This window comes from Sus scrofa, chromosome 4, assembly GCF_000003025.6.
Source record: "Sus scrofa isolate TJ Tabasco breed Duroc chromosome 4, Sscrofa11.1, whole genome shotgun sequence".
NCBI classification, from domain to species: Eukaryota; Metazoa; Chordata; class Mammalia; order Artiodactyla; family Suidae; genus Sus; species Sus scrofa.
In genome coordinates, this window is record NC_010446.5 from 64,362,090 (window position 1) to 64,380,330 (window position 18,241).

At 43.3% G+C, this 18,241-nt stretch overlaps 1 long non-coding RNA gene across 2 annotated transcripts in view; it reads right to left on the minus strand.

Moving 5' to 3' along the window:
- Positions 1,871-18,241, minus strand: part of LOC110260277 — a 50,507-nt gene continuing 34,136 nt past the window's right edge. Inside the window, exons 2-4 of one of the 2 annotated variants that reach the window (XR_002343265.1) lie at positions 13,709-13,804; positions 5,176-5,232; positions 1,871-3,294 (exon numbers count right to left, since the gene is read on the minus strand). This is a non-coding gene — a long non-coding RNA (uncharacterized LOC110260277). The remainder of the gene's footprint in view (positions 3,295-5,175; positions 5,233-13,708; positions 13,805-18,241) is intronic. The other variant, XR_002343266.1, reaches the window with a different exon arrangement.

Sequence of the window (18,241 nt, forward strand, 5' to 3'; positions counted from 1 at the left end):
AAAAAAAAAAAAAAAGACTTATGTGACTGGAGAATAAAAAGAGACTGAGAAGTCAAGGGGCCTATGGCATTTCTAATTGAGAGGCTAGAGAGTTTGCCCTCCATATCCATGGGCTCTGCATCCATGGATTCAACCAATAGCAGAACCCACAGATACAGACTACAGACTATGCTGCACCATTTGATATAAGTGACTTGAGCATCTGTGGCTTGCAGTATCCACAGGTGTCCTGAAACCAATCTTCCACAGATATTAAGGGACCAGTATATAGTGATTCCAGAAAGACAGGGGTTCTCAAACTGGAGCATGCATCAGAATCAACTCGAGGGCTTATTAAAACAAATTCTAGGCTCTACTTCTCAAAGTTTGGACCCGGCAACAAGTTCTCAGATCTGACGGTACTCTGGGGAATGCACTTTCAGGAGCACTGACGTAGGATTTAAGGAGTGAAGAGTTAGGTTAACTCTTAGCATGTACTGTTTGAGAAACCTATGGGACATGTCATATATTTGTCATCTACCATTCCATTAAAGTCTAAGGGAACAAGAGTGTTGTCTGGCTCCCATCTGCATCGCCAGTATCTAGCCTAATACCTGATACATTCTGCTGCTCAATAAAGATCTGCTAAATGAATAAAGGAATGTTAAATCAATCCAGGTAGAGATGACCAGGAAGCAACTGGAAATATGGGTCCATGAATTTTGTTGAGAAGTCACACCTGCTTGTGTGCATTGGAACACACAGACTGAAGGAAGGATGATTGTAAAGAAGGCATCAGAGCTGACATTTTTCAAATCCTTAAGGAGTGTTAGCAAAATAGAGTAATAAAGTTTCATGAGTTCATGAGTGTTGTAGGTTAAGTGCCAACAGAGGGTTGAAGACAAAATCGATATTTGGCATCTCACATGAGCAATGAGAGTACCACCTGCAAGGCTGAAAACTACTTGTTCCTCAAACGATGGAAACAAATACTAAAGGGGCAACCATGTGGAAGGCTGAAAAAAGGATTTCTGTACTTCGAGGGAAGCAAGACAAGCTGATCTGTCAGTCTCCTTCTTGTATATTAGGAGTCTATGACTTGGCTGAGCAGAAGGAGCAATGGTGGATTTATGCAGACTTAAGATGAAGAACCTAGTAATTGGAGGCAGCAGTGGAGACTACCAAAATTTATTTCAGAGTGAGAAGGACAAGTATAATGAAAATACAAAAGCCAAGACACTCAAGGGCATTGAGAGTCAGGGTACCAGTGAAGTGTCAGCCATAACCCCACCTTAACCTGTTAGAGAGGTGAGATGGACCAGTTCAGCTCCAAGCCAAGACCATGCCCCACACAGTACAATAAACCTGCACACCAGGCACTATATCTTCTATCTTCTCTGCCTCATTATTCAGAAATTAATAGAGCATTATGAGGAAACAGAGCTCTTATTTCTCAAAATATTCTAGAACATCGTCATGCCAAAACATCACCATTCTGAGCACTAAGACACACATATTCTAACTCTGGCACTTAGAGCTCACACAGGATTATTTTTAGAAAGCAAGCATATAAATCAGGCAGCATTTTGCTGAGAAGTAAATTCTTTTTATCGGTAAAGGAAATTTGTGGCCTGATAGTGATAGAACGTGGCCCTCTCAGGTCAGAATATGCTTTTACCTCTGCTACTGGTTTAGAAATACTTTAGAAATACACAAAGGATTTAAACAAACAAACAAAAAAAAAATAGGAGTGCAGTGCCTGAGGGAGTACTGCTAGTTTAAATAACACATGAAAAGTATTTATGAGCCCTTTTTTATGAGGTGGTCAAAGAAAAGACCATCCAGCATGTAACATAAGACTGGCTGAAGAAGAAAGCATTTCCAAACCACATTGGAGAGTGAAGCATGAATGGAATTTTATTTCAGTCTCTATTGCTTATTTAAATGAATGGTGTTTTCAGATGGGGTCTAAATGATAATGCAGATCAAGGTGAGGCTTGCCAGGAAGAAAATATACTAGTCCATTATTCCAAGAATGTTACTGGGAAATTCTGGAATCATCTGAAATATATACAGGTTTAACAAAAGGGGGTTTCTGGAAGGGGTGCGGGGGTGTAACATGCTCAAGTCCATTTTGAATTCTGTGTGTTGGGCATTTTGCTAAAGTCAGGGCTTTAGATCAACTCCATGTTCAGCGAATGCGGCCAGGGTGTCTACAGCCAACTGTGCCCCGATACTACACACACACAACCACAAAGTGTGGCAACAGCCCTCCATCCCAGCGGCTCCCAAACAGACTGTTCTCCATTTGCTCAATTGCTGCAACTGACCTCTCTAAAGAGCACATGCCTTTGGCTTCATTCCTCGGACACAGTAATGGGTCTGAGCTAATCTGCTCACAATCTCCTTTCGGGGCCTCTGTGTGACAAAGAGCATGCCCCTGGTGCATGACAGCTGGCAGAGGTTATGGGTTGTGGATGCAGCCTTGGAACAGAACAAAGATAACTGGCCCCTGAAGGCTTTCAACGGAGATCCGTGGCCTCATTAATCCCCTGTCTTATAATGAGCATCTGTCCCGTGAGTTGTATCAATAACAAATTGTGATGGTAAAGTGTTCCCTCAGGCCGCCAGGTGATTGAGTTCCACGGGGGTGTCAAGAGTATTGATGTGCTCAGCTCCTGGCCCTTCACTCACTTATCCCACAAACACTGACTGAGCACCGAGCACATTCCAGGCCCTCTGCTGGGCTTGTCACCTAACTTCGTGATTTGCCAACAAACGCCTTTTAGATGGTACAAACATCCTGTGGTGTACTAAGTCTGCAGGGAGCGTTTCTGGGATGACGGGAGAGGAAAAAAAAAAAAAAACAACTTTTTTGCTTAATCATTTAAAATAGAATCCATCAGATCATCAACATCATTCCTCTTCCAAAAGCCCACACTTGATGTTCAGAAGCATCAAGCAAGATCCACGTCTGCTGAATCTTACACTTGCTAGAGGCGTCGTGGAATGACACTTAGAAAAAGACATACAATCTGAGACAATCTGTCATGTGTGTCTAAGCAGCTTCATAATATTATGAAAAGTGAAGAAAAAAGAAATGGGAGGGGGGTAGGAAATTCCGCCAAATCTTTAAACCATTTTTCAGTCCCTTTTACAGAATCTGACCAATTTGGTGATGACTTTCCCTTTAAACATTCACTTTTTTTTTTTTTTCCCCTGAGTCATCTGTCTTCCTTACCCCCAAACTTCTGGTTTGCGGTGGAGTGGATAGTGATGGAGATGATTGACGCGAACCAGGCAGCCTGATGGGGCCTGTTGAAAAGGAACATCAGCTAGTGCGCGGTGCGGCCTGGCACATGTAACCCCACCTCCTTGGCGCCCGTCCTCCACTTCCCTTTTTTTTCTTTTAACCTCTTTGCCAGATGGAACGGCACTTTGCCAGCAGGAGGGAACTCCAGCCCGTGACTGCCTCGGGGTGAGGCCACCAGGTGTAGAACCAAACAGTATCTACCTTTAGCAGCTGTCTAGCCCAACCCACGGCAACTGATCACTTCTTCAACTTGGGGCTGGGGGTCACCCTCCAGGAAGTAAAGGGGCAAGTTTAAATTAGCTTCTATTTAGCGTCTATTAAGAGTTAAGCCACAAGTCCTCACTTTTCACTCTAGCAAAGTAATTATTTTTTAAATTTTTTGGTCTTTTTGGAGTTCCTGTCATGGCTCAGTGGTTAACAAATCTGACTAGGAACCAGGAGGTTGTGGGTTTGATCCCTGGCCTCGCTCAGTGGGTTAAGGATCCGGCATTGCCGTGAACTGTGGTGTAGGTCACAGACACAGCTGGGATCCCACGTTGATGTGGCTGTGCTGTAGGCTGGCAGCAACAGCTCCAATTTGACCCCTAGCCTGGGAACCTCCATATGCCATGGGGGCAGCCCTATAAAGACAAAAAGACAAAAACAAAAACAAAAATTCTGTCTTTTTAGGGACACACCCACAGCATATGGAAGTTCTCCAGCTAGGGGGCGAATTGGAGCTGCAGCTGCAGGCCTACACTACAACCACAGAAGTGAGGGATCTGAGCCACATTTGCGACCTACACCACAGCTCAAGGCAACACTGGATCCTTTACCCACTGAGTGAGGCCAGGGATTGAACCCACCTCCTCATGGATACTAGTTAGGTTCGTTACTGCTGAGCCACAATAGGAACTCCACAACATAATTTTTACAATACACCCTGCCATATCAAATACACAGCAAATCAAAACAGGACACTGCCTCCATTTCCTTTTTTAAAAAAATTCCAGTCTTTGCCATAACTGGTGGAGGCTAGGGTCTCAGTGAGATGAGAAGAGAAATGTACTGCAAAGTTAACCAGCACAATGCCATGAAGTGGAAAGGGTTTCCAATCTGATGATGGATTTCCAGCCATATTTGAAAGGCAAGAACTTATGAGCCTTTTTTTTTCCCTTCAAATAATCTTACAGTTCAGCGAAGAAAAACTGTCACAAGCCCCTATTTGCTTGCCCTTTTTTTTCCCCTCTAAAATAAACAGCACAGTACCTCAAGTGTAGCTGGCTAATTGGAAGTTGTTTTATTGGACTGTATGGGCAAATTCTTCTTTTCTTCCCCAGAGGCAGGCATACTTTTTAGTTTTAAAGATGAAAAGATGTAACAGCTGAATCGAGATGCAGCCCCAGTTTCTCCAAGAATATTTTGGATTATACAATGGTAACTTACTTTATTTAGAGTGTTCCGACAGCTTAAAAGTCCTAAGTATTCAATTCTACCAGTTTTTTCCCAAGAAGCCACTTCACTGCATCCTCACAGGGAGGTAGCTGAAAATTATTCATAAAGCAAAGCTTCCAGCAACATCAATTAGGTAATTATTGTAACTATGACAATCTCATGTTGTTTGTCCTGGCTTCCTCAACAACTAAGTCTAGAGCAATATTTTTTTAATAGATGGTTTTCTATTTATGGATACCCCATAACCAAGAGCATAATTCCAATTCATACTCTCAGCCATTGCTAAGCCATGGCTCAGATATTGTACTATTACCTACCCATTAAGTATCAGGACCATGCTAGTTGCTGGGTTATGTGGGTTTCACAGATAGCATGTTCTCTGTGGCATCCAGGGACCTCTGAAAACCACCTCTGACTATCCCCAACAAAGGATTAATCAAGACTCTTACCTGCCTTAGACATCATGGCTGCCGGTTTATGAAATGCTTCAGAGTCTGTAGACTTTTCTGTAACAAATTTTGAAAAGAGTCCTTGAGTTCTTTATTCATTTATTCAACAATAGTTACTGAGCACCAACTAGAGTCATTTCTTTTATAGAAGCTGTACCCCACATCTTTAGGTTTATAAGCATTTTATTGAGGTCAATTTCCATAGACTAAAGAGAGGTTAACCTATCTGAAAAGACATTGAGTTTTCTGGAGCCAGGAACTGCCATTTTGTATAGATCCTATTAGTGTTCTCCGCTGGGATATGTGGGGCAGGAAACCACATCCCTTAGTTTCTGAGATACAAGAAAGTGGAGTTCCATTGATGAGGGTGTGGTTATGTGCTGTTGGAAACACCAGATCTGAAGATGTGGTCCAGCCCCACAGAACCACTGGAGGGCTTCATTCCAGATAAGGCACAAGAATAAATAAGACAATCTCTCCACATGGTCTCAAAACATGCCCACCAGCACACACTCCCCAAACCCAGACATCCACCCCAATATTGAAACATGGGATGAGAAAGTGTGACAAAGGCAAGAGCGAATTTATCATGCTGGTCACATGTGCAAATATCAACAAATAATGAGAGCTTGGGGTGGATGGGACAGGATTTCAGTTAAATTTCATCTTATCATTGTAGGGAGCATGAAGAGTAATGTGAGAAACCTGACACGTAAACAGACTTTGTGGTCACTCTGGCCTGAGTTCTAGGTCTAACTACACTGCTCGCCACCTGAGTGTCCCCAGCAGCTCCTTTATCTCTCCGAGGCTCCATCCTCCCATCTGTGACATGAAGATTATGCTTCTTATACCCCCGGGGCTCTTCAGAGGGTAAGCTAGATCAAGGGCCTCCTGTCTTGCCCAACCCAAAGAAGGGACCAAACAGCGCTAGAAATGTGTTTTCTCACTTAATACAGCAAAAAGTTCTGCCTTCATATATAATCTGGAAGAAATCCAGTTTATTCAAGATCAGAGTTCTACTGTTTACAGTAATAAGAAAATCTCTATACAATCATTCAACCTATTTGTTTACTATTTCTTGGTCACATTCTTTGTGAAAGGCACCATCCCAAGGATAACTGCCATCAAGCTCTTTATTACCTAGTCCTTTAATCCAAGAGCTGCATGATTTTTAAGTGAAGCCTTGAGTCAACTGCTTACCAAGAATATTTGAAGAAGAAAAGATTTTTTTTTAAACACTTCCTAAGTATGTCCAATTTGTTTTTAAAAGGCAGGGTTCCAATCTCACAGTCAGAAAATGTGGTGTTTGGGGTGGCAGTTATAATACTGTGACTATATTTCTCAAACCATAAATTGACATGTGGTCTGACAAGCATAAAGTGTACTTCTGGAGACAGAGGGATAGAATATTTGAAATCAGAACTGGAAAATTTGGGACATATGAAGGCTATAAATAGTGGGCAGAGGTTGGGCTAGTTCCAGCACAGACTCAGTTCCTACTAAGAACCACATAATTAGCCAGTCCCCATTTGTTATACATATAAATACTGGTACATAAGAGAGGCAATTTAAACCAGAACGATAAACAAGCCATGCCTCTGCCAGAGGGCTGCCTGGCACACACATTCCCTGTTCCCAGAGCTTCACGAAGCCCTATAGAGGGGAAGGCTGTCCCAGGAGAACTGGCAACATGGTGGGAAATAAAACGTTGAGACCCAAACACGCCCACACAGAGCAGTGTGTTCACACATGACATGATCATTGTCACCGACCCTTCATCCTACAGGATGGCCATGGCTCCTCTTCAGGGGGAGAATTCACTTTCTACCCAGACCCATTAGGAAGTTATTCCTCATAGTAAGCTGATAAAACAATACTGGGATTCAAGTAAGCAGATAGCTGGGGCAAAGAGCAGGCAGCAGGCAATGCACAGAGCATCTATGAGGGAAAGTAGGCTTGTTATTTCATGTTGTTTATTAGGTATGGCACCTCTCTGCAAAATATAATAAGGGCCCCAATACAAGACTGTGACTATTCTGACATAAGACAATGGACAAGATGTGTGGGGCGTGAATTTCTCACGAAGACAGCAACAGTTCATTTGATGAGCCCTATGCCCGGCTGGTACATACCAGACACAGGGCTATGCATATACCTTCTTTTAATCTCAACAGATCCTATTACCATCTCATCTTTGATAGCTAAGGATATTGGGGCTTAAGTTCACACAACTTCTAACAAATTGTACCATCCCCAGCTGAATCCAAGTCCTAGGATTTCATGATTCCCAACTTAACGCCATGGTGGGAGGAAATATATTTCAGGAAGGACCAGAACACAGACTATTCTCCCCACCTGAAGGTCCTCCACAGCAAAAGCATCAGAATCACTAAGGAACATTTTGAAAATCTACAGGCTTGAGCCCCATCCTGGAATTTCTGATTCAAAGGGCCTGAATCTCCATGCTATTCAAAGGACCACCTCTATGCTGCTTATTCTCATATACACTTCCTGTTAGAAGTTCTTGACAAACCCAGCTGTATCTGGCTGAGTTTTCACCTATTTCTTAGTGAGAAGGGATTAGAAATCAACATTTAATATTACTAGGAAGCATTTGTTGTCCATGCAGTTTTTAAATTCACCTATGATGAACGGGCAGTAATGGCTAAGTAGCCCCAGATTCATGGTGGTGGTTCAGGCATTCTCTAACCACCCTTCAAGATTTTATATTTGGTTGATGTATACTCTGGATGACACATTCTTGACTAGTACAATAAGCCAAAGTCAGATTAAGCCAAAATTAGGTTAAAGATCACTCCTTACAGAATGCTCTGAGGGTGGTAATGAAATGAAAAAGTGTGAGAGGCAGCAGCCAGTCATGTACATGTAGCAAACACAACTCAAGTGGCTTTTGGTCAATGGAATATATCAATGTAAAATATGGAACACACACTAGGACTACGAGCAAAAGTTCCCCAACAGTAATATCTATACAGTACTCAAATTAGGAGGGCAAAAAAGATGAAGACAACAGATGGGTCCATTTCCAAAATCTTCATTAGAAATTTTTTTTGGTGTTGCAACCATGGAGATGGGTATGAAAAAGAAACTGGACCAAAATATCCAAGTCCATATTTCTGTACAACTCAAGCCTCAGAGGTTATCCATGGCTTCCTGTCTTACATGTGCAAATAGAAGAATGGAGTTAAACATGTTACTCTGGTCTCTTGGCTTGATGACAGAAAAGAACATAATGCCAAGGGCAATTTATATTCCCGACCTGTCTCTGCGACTCAGTGACTTAGGTCAAAGATTTGATTCCAATTCCTTGATTTTTCAATCCAAAAATATGGGTAGAGAGTAAGAAGGGGGCTCTTGGTAGATGAGAGACACCACATTTGTACTATACTTATGCTCTAATTGCAAACTACCCACAGTTATGTACATTCTGTTTTATGTGCTTTATAAGAGTCAGATGTGGAATTCCCTGTGGTGGTGGTTGTTTTAACTCTCTAGAAATTTGAAGGGGAGTTAAAACTAAAAAGAAACTAAAGAAATAGGACTTAAGAATTAAATGTTTCAAATGTTTTCCTAATTCTCTTTGTAGAAAAATGGAAGACAGACTAACATCAGCGGAGTGCTTTCAAGTGAATCATGATCACATGCGTGTGCAAAACCATCAGTGAAGTCTCAGTGTACAATTAAATGCCTAATTATGCTTCAAGAGCCCCTGCATTCTTTACTCCCTGACTACCCCCTCAGGAAAACACAGTAGCCTTCTGTCTTGAGTACGGGTTCTTTAAAGTGTTTAAATGCCATGAAAGTGCAACTGTGTGCCCAATTAGGGGTGCAATTGCCAGGTCAAAGCATGAAACTCAGCCTATCCCCTGCCACTCAGGGTTAGCTCTCCAGATCCTCGTTACCAACCCAAAGGGCTGTGTTAATCAGCTTCCTCTGTCATCCCCTGGCTCACTGAGAAGTACTGGATGCTTTGTCAGTTTTTGTTTGTTTTTATTTTTTTAATTTAATTTTATTGGAGTATAGTTGACTTACAACATTGCATTAGCTTCAGGTATATGGCAAAATGAATCAGTCATACATATAAATACATCTATTCTTTTGTCCCATATAGGTTATTACCAACTATTGAGTAGATTTTTTTCATAGGTATAGGTTCTCCTTAAACATCTATTTTACACAGTAGTATGATGTGTTATTTCCATCCTCTCAATTCTTCCCTCCCCCCAATGGTTTAACCCTAAGATTGGTTTTGAAATCTGAGTTTCTCAGTTTGGAGACGGTATGGGAGAGGCAAAGTCAAATATTGGTGCTTCCTTCCAGGGCTTTCATTTATTTCCCCAACTAAGAAATTGACAGTTGGAGTTCCTGTCATGGCTCAGTGGTTAATGAATCCTGCTAGGAACCATGAGATTGTGGGTTCAATCCCTGGCCTCGCTCAGTGGGTTAAGGATCCGGCATTGCCATGAGCTGTGGTGTAGGTCACAGACACAGCTTGGATCCCGCGTTGCTGTGGCTGTGGTGTAGGCAGGTGGCTATAGCTCTGATTGGACCCCTAGCCTGGGAACCTCCATATGCCATGGGTGCGGTCCTAGAAAAGACAAAAAGACAAAAAAAAAATTTAAAGTTATCCTCAGATATCTCCTTGCTGCATAGAGAGAGGTAGGTAGGGTGAGAAATGAGGAAAGAAGGATGGGAGTCTCCTTTAATTCTACCTCAATACTCATCCTGGTCAGGCCCCTTTTCAGCTAGTTGAAGAGAAGTTAGAGAATTTCCTAGTGATATACTCACTAGGAACCCACAGCATATGTTCTGAAAAGGTGGTGTACCACGGATTTCAAATTTTCTCTAATTTGGAAATCAAAGATAAATCTCTTTGATCAAAAGGTTTACATTTGTTGGTCACTCACCTTCCTCCATCCAGAGGTCCTGCACAGATTTTTAAGTAACTGCCAATTCGGGTCATGGTCAGTGGAGGGTTGGGCTGGGTGAGAAAGGACAGAGCAGAGGCTAGACAGCCCCCTGCTTCTTAGGGCAGCTAAGAAGAGGGTCCCAGTGGTGTAGAAGAGGAAGGGGCCTGGACATGGCAAGTGGACGTGTGTGGAGGACTGTGGGGAACAGCCAGGGGAAGGAGAGTTGGTGTCTGAACCATCCGTAACAACCAGAGAGGTGTTCCAGAGGCAGAAGAACTTCAAGCCCTAGGAAAGCATTGGGACAAGAGGATGAGTCCCAGAAGAAGAGGTGACTGCAAGGAATCAAAGAACGGTCCAAGGCAAAGCCAGAAGACTCAGTGCTGCACCAGAATATGAGGTCAGGGCTTGGTAGTAAGAAACAAGATAGGAGTCCAAGAACTGGGACTTTGTACTTTAAAAACTTTGACTAAACACCTGCTATGTGTCAGGTATTGATTATCATGGTCAGTGTGGATAATACAACAGTAGACCAACAAATAAATGTCATGATCAGAAGGAGACCTAACCTGAGGCTTGGCATCCTAAACATGCAGCCATAGCTCAGGGAATCTTTTAGCTCCCTTTGCAGCTTGTAAAGTCTGGGATAAACATGCAAGTGGTTTCAGTGAGAAGAATCCCAGTGTTGCAGGAACAGGGCTCCTGCGGGCAAGTCAGGACCCTGACTTACTGGGATATGTTTATTCTTCTTCTCTCTTATTTGTCCAAGCTGCTGCTTTTCTACATTCCCAGTCTTCTTTAAAAAAAAAAAAAAAAAAATCCTGTCTTAACATGCCTCGCCTCCTTCCTAGTTGGCTTAGGAACAAAAATCCCAGCTGTTGATATTTCATGCCTCATCATGAAACAGGACTTGACCCCTCACTGGCAAAGGTGTCCCCCCCCCCTTGTCTTGTGGGTGCACAGAGCCTGTCCCACAAACCTCCTTCTTGATTTTGCCAAAAGAGGGTTCATGTGACCGAGTTACGAACAAAAACAGTTGAAGTGGTGGAGAGACCAGTTCAAGGCTTAAAGAAAAATGCAGTAGCCAAGGCACAACATGAACAGTAAGGATGCTTTCACAAAGTAAATTAAAATAATTATTTGGAATTTATTCTCACCAAAAATAGGCAACCATAATGGGTAGAATTCATGACATAGAGTGGGAAGGGACAGGCTTCAGAGTTGATTGGTTGCAGAGAAATCAACCAAGTGCTAAGGCAAGCTCTGTGTTTTGAGGGGATCCACTTGGTCATAGTTACTGGTTATCAGGGGGCCCGACACATTCATGTGATTTTTCCCAGCTGTAAACATGGAGTCATGATAAGTGACGTGGCTGTCCCTGAATTACAGGCAACAGAGTTGGGAGAAGTACTTATAGCTGAAGCTTCATCAGCATAATGCCCACCAGCATACAAAGGTGGATACATTCAACTCACAGAAGTCAGAATCATCTAGAACTAGATTCTGCCTTGAAACTTTACCCTACTTTACTGTAAACATTCAATGAGTTAAAAGGGACTGAGAAAACATTTAGGGGTACTCTGATACACTATGACCTAAAGGCTTCTTGAGTAGATTCTTAGTCACCAACAGGCAGCCAACAGTGCTGACCCTGCCCCCCAAGGGCCCTGTGACAGGCACCTCCCTTCACATTCTTATTCTCTCTCCATTACATTTCTTGCTGGCTTCCTACTCATCTCTCAGAGTATTTCCTCTTCCTCATGGTCACGTGTGTTAGAAAAATCTTCTAAAAGCCAGACTCTGCTCACTCCACCCTCTCGTCCAACACCCTGAAGGACTCGTCTCCACCTAAAGTAACAGTGGTGGCTGCCATTCAATGACTGCTCAGCTTGTGCTTTGCCTTGGTTTTTGTCATTCTTGCAAAGATAATACATGCCTTGGTTCTCGTCATTCTCACAATGACAACGTGAGGTAGGAGGCAGGCACTCCATCCACTCCATAAACAAGCGTGAATGAATCCTTTTGCCATCAGTGGGAAAATCAAAGATCAGAGAGTTTGAGCCATCCTCCCAGGGTGACCAGTAAGTAGTTATCTTAGTATGTGCATGCATATCTATCCAGTTTGAAGGGTAGGGATTTCTCTACTCTCCAAGACTGTCCACTTCAGGCCTTACAGAGTCTAGACTCAACAGATATCTCCAGTTGGCCCTCCCCTGCTCATATCTTTTGTTTTGGTCAACATACATGATGGACAGGGCCCTGTAGAGCCGAGTTTCATCCTGTGCCATGGTCTTTTATTCTGGTCCAACTTCTCAGGATGCTTCTTTCCCACGTAAATTCCACCCGCCAGTCTCAGGTAGGAAATGCTTAAAACCAGCCTTTGCCACCAAGCTTTCCTGGTAAGCACACCTGCACCACAAAACTTGAGCTAAAAATGACTTGGCCTCTCCTCTGCCCCCAAAGCAGCCCTGTCACACTCTCTCATGGCCTGTGATATGAATGGGCATACCACAAGCTTGGAAGTCAGGAAGACTGAGGTTTAATTCTTCACTTTTCCACTTATTTCTTAAATGCTAGGATCTCTGTCTCCCTACACTGTGGGACTGTCTTCAGAATTGAGCTATGAAACAAATGGAAAATTGTTCAGCATAGCCCAAGGAGCAAAGATCTCTTACTATTATTATCATTGTCATTACTAAATGATTTACATCCACCATTATTCTGTCTTCTGACCATAAGCTCCTTGGGGAGGGGAACTACCTTACTCAGTCTTCTATCCCCACTGTGATTAGTGGCATGCAACAACATTTGATGAACGAATGACAGACTTGATGGAGCTTCCAATTTCATTTCAAAACCCATTAGGTTACCACTGATACCAAAGCTATACAATAAAATTGCAGCAAGAATTTAATGTGGCAAATAAAATATGCTTCTGAGATATTGTTTTGTCTACCTAGATGAACAGGGTTCAGGGTCCACAATACCACTTCCACAGTTAAGGCAGAGAAAAATACTCCAAACATACCTCCCATCCTCCATACATGGGTGAAGAAGCACTCAGAAGGCTTGGGGAGAACAGCAGGGGTAGCAGAAGTATCATCATAGTAGGTGGTAGGAAACACAGCCAACAGTTATCAAGCACTTAAGTAGGTGCCAGACAATAGTTTAAATGCTTCATATGAGTTAAGTCGTTGAATCCTCACAACAACCAATGTGAGGTATATTCTATTCTTTCTCCATTTTTAGATGAGGGAACTGAGGCAAGAGAAAAAATGATTTCTAAGATCTCACAGGAAGAAGCAGAACAGGGATTTGAACCAGAGCCCAGGCATTCTACACATGGCAGCCAACAGTGACAATCTCAACACCGTGTTGTCCCCCATCAATGGTTAAGGATACCAGTCCAGCCAGACTGCAGAAAACCTTCCTGTCCCTGATCTGATCCACCAGTCACCACACTAACTTTAGGAGATCCAGATGCCATCAGAGGAGTGGAAGTGGAGTACTGACATAAGAGTAATAGTTATCTTTCAAAGCCCATACTTCAGCATTTGCAAAGGTAGCACCAGACACACTAAGGTGACTGTGGTGAAATGACTCACATGGATGGAGCTGGAGATCTCAGGTCAAGGACCTAGTGAAGACCCTGGAGAGCAAGCTTCCTGAAGAGGTCACGGTGTGTGATAAGCAGGTACAAGCTGAGGCAAAAGAATAGAGAAAAGGAGCCTCGTTTCTGGATGAGTCCCTTCAGGAAACAAATACAAGCAATTTGATGACCATGTTTTCAGAATCCCACATTGCTTTAGGCATCAACGATCCCACGGTTGGGGCTATGGAGCCATTTGATGTTGGGAAGTTAATATTGAAATTGTGGCTTAAGCTAGTGAAACATAATGAGAACCCTTCCTGATGGAAACCATGAGGAAAAAAAAAAAAAAAAAAACAGGCCCACAGAAATGCAGCCCAGAATGGCTGTGACCATTCATTAGCTTCGCTTTCACATAAACCACCCATTCCTAAAGGCCCAGAGGCTACCATACTTTCGGGCATGAAACCAATCAATTTCAGAATAAGGAATTTTACAAACCCGTCCTGAGGTTGCCATATCCTGGACCATGATGAATCCCTGCTCTGTTTCACTAAATATGTGAAACAGGGACATTCTATTACAGGGTGATCTGTGCGCCAGTGCAAGGCCACCATGTGAGTGCCTGGCTGGCATCTCAAGCCTGCAGAAGACAGCATCGGGCTAGCTATTACACTCAGTAGTTTAGACCAACTCCTCAACAAACTTGCTTTCAACCAACTGGCCCAAGAATATGGATTTTTAACAGGGATGATGATAAAGGGGGCAAAAATTGGTTCTTAAAGGATGGAAAAACACCTTACTCGTTTTTGTATAAATCATACATCCTTATGGGAGAAATGAGCCCACTTTTTTAAACACTAGAAGAGAGGAGCACAGAGATCCCACATCAAGTCTCTGCATGCCACAGCCAAAAAATAAAAATAAGAGTTCCCATAATGGCGCAGTGGAAACAAATCCAACTAGGAATCATGAGGTTGCAGGTTTGATCCCCGGCCTTGCTCAGTGAGTTAAAGATCTGGCGTTGCCGTGGGCTGTGGTGTGGGTCACAGATGCGGCTGCGATCCAGCATTGCTGTGCCTCTGGTGGAGGCCGGCAGCTATAGCTCTGATTCGACCCCTAGTCTGGGAACCTCCGTATGCCGTGGGAACGGCCCTAAAAAAGACAAAAAGTAATCAATTAAAAATGTAAATTAAAAAAGCACACTCATTAGTTTGGGAATTCCCTGGTGGTCTAGTGGTTAGGATTCAGCTCTTTCACTGCTGCAGCCTAGGTCTGACCCCTGATCTGGGAACTACTGTGGCAAAAAAAAAAAAAAAAAGAAAAATAGAGAAAAGCACAAGAAAACTGGAAAAAGTTGCTGGTGGGAGAAGCAGGAAGACAGGTAGTCTCCCATCTTCAGTTTTTGCCAACCCACCCTTGTCTCTAAGGACATGACTAGAGGCTACATGCAGGTTCCCCTTTAGCATAGCTCAGTCCCACCAGCCATCATCAAGTCATGAAGGGATCCCACGAGGACTAATGCAAAGGTCAGCTGTGCCCTGAAACTTAAGAAAAAGCTGATGAGGCCTCAGAAGAAAACAAACCTGATGATGACTTGATCTTGGATTTCTAGCTTCAAAACTGTGAAAAAAAATTTAATCTTTGTTGTTTAAGTCACCTCATCTATGGTACTTTGTCATGGCAGCCCTAGCAAATGACCACACCTGCTGTGGTATCCAGGGCAGGTATTCCTTCATTCCCAGTGCCCACTCATACCAGGTTCTCTTCCTTTCCTGGGCAGAGGAGGACAATTCCCCCATATCTAACCAATTAGTTGTAAGCAGAAGTGATGTACCACATTTCTGGGCCAAAGCATTAAATTGCTGGGTCAAGACACTCCTCAACTCTCTTTCATGCCATGAGAATCAAAGAACATGAGGAAACAGAGGCACCAGGAGACAGAAGGATCCAAGAACCCTACATCACTCCTTCTCTGGAGAAGTAGCCTGGATCTGCTGGGCACAGTGTGTGAAGGAGAGAGTAAGCTTTGTTCTGTGAAGCCACTGAGGTTTTTAATGTTATTTTTCACACAGCATGACTCAGCCCATCCTTACTGATGTTATCTTCCCAACAAACGTTTGGGAGAAGGTCTCCTGGTGGCATTGGGGTGTCTCCTTGGGGGCCACCTAGGAAACCAGAAGTTTCCCCTCTAACAAAGTCATGAAGAAGTGAAACAAACTGATAATGAAGAGTTCAAACAAAGGGGCTGATCCATGTGGACCCTCAACAAACCAGAGACAAAGAGCAAGAATCAGTGCATGTTTCTCTATGCTTGTCCAATTAGGCTGGAGGAGTATCCTGAGGGCGAGAGCAATCGAGGGCGGGGGGCGGGGCAGGCACATTTTGGCAGGCAGGCCAATGGGTTCTAGGTTCTATGGTGGCTTTAAAGAAAATGTCCTTCAAGACATTCTCTTGTTTCCCGTCTCACCAGAAGGCCCTTTGATTCTTGGAGTTTGATTTCCTGGTCAACAAGAATATCTGTTCCCACAAAAAAGGATATACTACCATCAAAAACTGTAAACAGATCTCCCCAAATATGTCAATGAAGGGTGTACTTAGCTAGTAGAATTCTGACAAACGCTTCAGGACTTCATTACTCTAAAGGGCACTCATTATTGATGATCCAAATTTCCAAGAACTCTACCTAGACTAAGCCACCAGCATAACCCAACTTCTTTACTACACAAAGGATAAGGGGATGACTCCCTACACTTATTGGTAGGTCTCATTAAGTGCATCCTCTTATATACATATATAAAATGCATCCATATATATACACATACACACACACATACACACATTGTGCTGTATATCATGTGTATATATACATCCATACACAGTGTATGTAAATCAACTAAACTTCAATTTTAAAAAAATCCTCTTCTCACCTTTGCTTTTTGACAATTTCTCAATCTCTCTGGTTCCCTTTTAATATCCATGATTCATTTTTTTTTTTTAACTCTTGACACTTGATCTCTGTCTCAGGTGGACACCCAGCAAAGCTGTGTGCACGTTGAGTCTTATAAGGAGGACACTTAGGCCAAGAGGTCAGGAGAGGCAACTGCCTTCCCAGCTGGACTCTGCTGGCCAGGACATGTGACTTCCACATGCTCTCATCAGTGAGCAGAGCCCTTTTTCCATCTGGTCTACCCAGAGAGGGATCGTTTCTAGAGTTCATACAAAGGTCCGTGTGAGCTGGCAATGTCTGTGCCCTGTATCACACACCCCTTTCCGATGCGCCGACTGGCTCTCCATCTCCCTCAGTGCTACCTCCACGCCGTTGTGCACATACTTCAAAGCAGACACGGTCCCTGTAACTGGGCTGCCCCATCACCACTGGCTAAGGCATCACTTCTTTGAATGGGGCTTCCCTGGCATTTGATGGACAGATGCCGTGCCCACATCATTACTTAATTCTGTGGTTCTCAACAGTACCACCCAAAGGGGCAATTTGAAAATTTGTGGTGGCGGCTTCTTGGGTTTTCACAATAATTAGAAGCGCTACCAGCTTTCCTGAGCAAGAGCAATGGATGCCAGCCCTCCTGCAGTGTGTGGGGCAGTCCTGCAAAGCAGGTAATCGTCCTTCATCATTTGTGATTCTCGAATGTCCCACCTAATTACATGGAGATGAAAAACTTGCAGACATTCACGCAACCATTAGCTAAATGTGTGCCACTTACTAGCCACTCTTTCAGGGATTCTGGGTGAATGAAATTCTCTGCTCTCTGGAATTTATAAAAACCTATTTTCTGAGCCTGGAATCTAACCCAGTTTTACATATGAAGAGAAATTACTTTTACACTGTCTTACGATCCCGTTATGTTTCCCGAAATGCAACCGCCATGCAAATCAAGGGAAAACTGTAATCAATTTTGTTCTGAAGTCCACCGAGAACTGTTCACTGTGTCAGAAACCACATCGCTAACTGCGTTACTCCTCATGACATCCAAGCCACCAGTATAACTTGTCTTTCCAGTCCACATTGGCAGCTGTGCCACTGACAGGGGCTCTGACTAGGCAAACATCTGACTCCTTCATTAACTTTGTTTCACTTAGCCATGCCCAAACACATTCAGAAACAGGTATAAAGCACTATAAATTGCTTCCCTTTAGTGTCAGCTACATCTAGTTTTTTTGGTTGTTTTTTTATTTTCTTGTTTTGTCATTTTAGCGCTGCACCTGAGGCATATGAAAGTTCCCAGGCTAGGGATCAAATCGGAACGGCCTACACCAAAACCACAGCAACATAGGATCTGAGCCACATCCGTGACCTACACCACAGGCTCATGGCAATGTTCGATCCTTAACCCACTGTGCGAGGCCAGGAATCAAACCCACCTCCTCATGGATGCTGGTTGGGTTCATTAACTGCTGAGCCACAGTGGGAACTCCCTGTGCCTTTCTTATACAGTGGGGGCACTGCATCTGATAAACTGAGAATCAATTTCTTAGCCATTGAATTACTCAGCCTCTCCGCTTTCAGTGAAAAGCCTCTTTCCCAACAACT